This window comes from Dreissena polymorpha, chromosome 5 (genome assembly GCF_020536995.1).
Source record: "Dreissena polymorpha isolate Duluth1 chromosome 5, UMN_Dpol_1.0, whole genome shotgun sequence".
NCBI classification, from domain to species: Eukaryota; Metazoa; Mollusca; class Bivalvia; order Myida; family Dreissenidae; genus Dreissena; species Dreissena polymorpha.
This window is the reverse complement of record NC_068359.1, coordinates 106916536-106921101: the sequence shown is the minus strand read 5'-3', so window position 1 is coordinate 106921101 and position 4566 is coordinate 106916536.

The following is a 4566-nucleotide window of genomic DNA, read 5'->3' as shown; positions in this document are numbered from 1 at the left end:
ATTCTAAGAGCTAAGTCTAAAATTGTCATGCAGGTGTATTAAACGTCCCATATGCTTTAATGTTTGTCATCGTTCAGGGTATTTCGCGTCATCACAATTTAAAACAAATCACAAAAACGTCGCTTTCTGTAAGCAGTTCTTTGGACAAAATATTAAAAGTTCATGCGGGAACCCTTAAAAACATGATTCTAATATAATAATGTTGTTCGTTGTTGCTATCCGCAAAGTACTGCCCCATGGCTAATAAATGTTTCGATTAAGGACGAATCATTATTAATACCTAATTGTTTTAATGTTTATCGCAGGTTGAAAAATTGTAAATTGTAATACATATATAAACCACGGATATTACAAACGCAATTGATTACTGTTCTATGAGCTTGAAAAATCACCGTTTGATCACCCCGCACTTTTCAATATCGGACACTAGACAAGCTTCATAAATCTAGACCCAGTTTTTATTTCATAAACGAGACGCCATTGTCTTCCCGATCCTCAGACGCCCGTCTTTTTCACATAGCCTACATATTATTTTATACTTCTGCGATGCACTTTGTGGGCTTTACTTTGGTTTCTAGTGTCATATCGAAGAGTGTAAAGCGGGAGATGAAGTAGACGATTTTTTAAGCAAAAAAGCGCAGAAATAATTACACAATTACGTTGAGAATCCTGGTTATTTATTGTTGTTTCCTTTGTATTTACTAGTATTAAATACTTACAATGTGGTATTTTCATCCATTTAGAGTATCAATGTTTAAAAGCTAGGCAACGTTTCAGAAGTGACTTTTTTAGAACGTTACAAAAATGTATTATTTTCCAATTAATGATAATCCATTACTAATTTAAATTGTTTGGTAAGTTTATTTTTGCACTAATTTTAATAAAATGTAAACCTTTTGGAATACATATAATTTATAAGGTAAATTCAGTTTATGTGTTTTTTCGTGTGAAATAATTTCCAAGAGTTCTCCGAAAGGAAGACACAGTTGTTCGTAATTATGTTAAGCGTATGAATTTGTTTAAGTACTGCTTGAGTCCGTAGTTTCAGATATCTAGTAATTGAAATATTACAAATACCGGTGAAATGTTTTTGCTCTGCCTTCATCCGTTTAATTTGACTCCAAACTACAGAGAGTAGAGCAAATTTCTGCTTTCACCGAATTTCAATGTATGTTTCGATTAATCGAAACGCGTCATGTACTTTAAAGCGGTAATACTCCGAAATATTTATTGGATACTAAGTAAATAATCTCCACCAGTCGCGTCTTTTCACTGCCTTTCATTTTGAATGTTGATGGATAAAATGGCAGTATAAGGAAAATGAAGAAATTTGAATGGTTTTAATTCACTGATCATATTAAAAATACATTTTCTTATATTTATTAGAACTTAAGGCTTTTAGGGTTTTGTTTTAATTTGTGTTCGGTACTTTTATTCATATTTCAGCAGATGTCCAAAGTGTGCGTGGAATTTAATTGCAATATAAAGCCCACTGCTGGAATCCATGTATACATGTCATCACTTGATGTTAGTCATTTGAATTAACAAGAACAAAACAATATCACTTAAGCACAGCTAAAGCATATTGACTCGGGAATCAATAATGTGCATCATCTAGGTTTGATTACAGTAAACTATTAAAACCAGGCATGTAAATTTTATTATAACCCCGTTTGAGAATTATATGGCTACTTTAAAATCGTCTTCAAGCTATTTTTCTAAAATAAATCGCCTCCAAGCTGATCCGCAAGTACATTGGCGGCACTTAGGATGTGCTGCGTTTTATGGTCTTTTATAGCGAATTTATTTGCATAACGCTGCCGATTTACAGCATCATGGTTTGAGGCATTCACATAATAAGAGTTTACCGTTATATCATTATATTTGTTAATAATATTTTATGACGTCAGTCACAATTGGACTACTTTGATGTATTGTTTAAATATTATTCCTGTCCTTTTTAAAGGAATATACACATATAATATATATATGTTGAACGAAAATAACGTTCTCGCTCCATTTTATAATATGATTGCCGTTCATAGTGCACACACATCGGCTCTTCTAGGCAGGTCGTAAAGTAATTCAGACGTAGATTCTTACAAATATTGTGTTGCAGCGTTGTGCATTCAAATATACAATGGGCATTGGGACGGATGTCTGCGCTACATGTTTTAAAATGCAGAAAAGTTGTATATACATGTATATTTAAAATGTTATTTTCTTACATAAAATCATAAAATATGAAAAATTATAAACAAAAATGATTTAACTCGATAATGCTTGTTTTAAATCAAGATTGCTAACAGGACATGTGGTTAATAATCAATAGTGTTCAAATTAAGGAATTATGAAAGACTTTAAAGTTTTACATGAGGTCTGCGTTGTGATCCAATGGTCTGCGCTTTATAGAGATGCCAACACAACGTGGTGATAATGTTATTTTCTAGAACAAGATTTGCAAATTCATACATTTAAAGATGGAAGTTATAAGATGCTTTGGGAGAACCGCCCTGTTTCCAAACGAAGTTGATACTGTATATCTATTTTATTCATGATGCACTATTTTATGGGTAATGTATTGTTGATTGTTGTTCAAGGACAGAACACTTGGGCATGTTATTAGAACAAAAGATGCTTCATAGACTACAAACAAACTGATTGCGTCTTGTTTTGCTATCACGTTACCAATTACCATACATTATCATATTTATACTATAAATATCAGATATAACATTGACTGAAACAAAAAGAATATGACTTTGTTACGACAACTATCTTGCTATAAAGACAAAAAAGGTTGTTAATATAGTTTGTTGAGAGAACGATGTTTAAATTCACACCAATTAATTAAGCTGGGTTTATATATGTCTGTTACTGTTATTATAATATTAAACTTGCTGCAGAGCATCCAAATAATGCCCCTTAAATTGATGAATAACTAAATAACTATAAACATAAATGAATGGATGAATGTATGACTGTATGACTGAAGTAGAAAATACATTTTAAATAAATACATACATAAATAAATGGCTTGATCGATGTATGGTTTGATGTATAAATGCATGATTACTAAATGTTTTAATAAATAAATCACGTTTTAATAAATAAATTTCTTAATTTATAAATACTTTTCTAATTGAATGCGACAATACAATCATCAATATGGATAAGGAAAGATTCGACCGCAGGCAAAGACTTCAATATGCGAATAGAGACATTGATTTTGTAAATCCTGTCTATTTGTAAGCAGGATCTTCCGATTTGCAAATGTGTAGTATAAATAGCCAATATAAATTCATCAACAGTCACTAAAATACAGTATAATCTTCATGGATTTGACATTTCATCCCCTGCACGGTTATCAACGTATACGAGGTCTGTGCCGGAATATGAACGTACAAATGAATATGTGTTCAACTATGTTGGGAAACAAACTGTCTTATACGTAGACAGCACTGTCCCATTTTAGCCACCAACCATAGTTAAATTAAAAAATACAGATTTATAAAGTTTGTGATATTGAAAAGATTCAATATATTTAAGCTTTGTTTGTTATCCAATTTAAGCAAATGCCTTAGAAAGTATATTGATTATTCGATCAACATGGTTCATGCCATTCAAATGATATAAGAATGTTAAAAGTATACCTTCATCAATCTTGCAAAATGCTTTCTGAGCCTGCTTCGTTTTACAAAATGCGACAAAATGTATTTGCCTGTGATTGAGAATTTGAGGTATAATTTATAAAAATGCTTAGTCAATAGTACTTATGTTCAAAATCAACAATATTATGCAACGCGTATAAGAAGTTTAATTCCGTTCTACATGCTGGCATATATTAATCATCTTGGTAGTAAAATAATGTACAAGATAATAGTGCAACATGCATTTACTCACTGATTACATACGAGTAAGTATCGAAACCCTGCTGACAAATAACTCCGAATACTTAGCTCAAATTCACAGGAGCCGTATTCACCAATGTACGTAAGTCTCAAATCTTAGACTCAGCTCCAGTTTCTGACTCAGACTCAGACTCAGCCTTACACAACTTAATTCACGAAACATAAAATGGTTAGTTTTAGACTCAGACTCAGTAAGATAAGTCTCAAATGCTAAGTCTACAATGTTTAGACTTACGCTATACAATCATGACGTAACGTCGTTATAGCGTTTACTTTACAAAATGGCCGCTGCACGAGCTCCTTGCGTAATAATAATATTATATTTGAAAGAGTGTATCTAGATCGTACCAACCCTTTGGAGATTTATAGGGATATTGAACTTTACAAACGGTATCGTTTATTAAACCCGACCGGGAATCGTATTTCTTTGCAATATTTGCAAGGAATAGTTGAGCCGCAATACGATGCGGATTCTGCAAGTTCCGGTCGCCCTGGCAGTGTGTACTTTCCCGAGCAACGTAGCAAAAATCATAAAAAAGCGGCATTTAAAGTTATGGTAGCCAGAACTATGTAGACCTGTGCACAGGTCAATAATATTTTGACAGCTAGAGAGTTGAAGTTGTCAAATTTCCAGCTGGTACGACGCCGTTCGTGC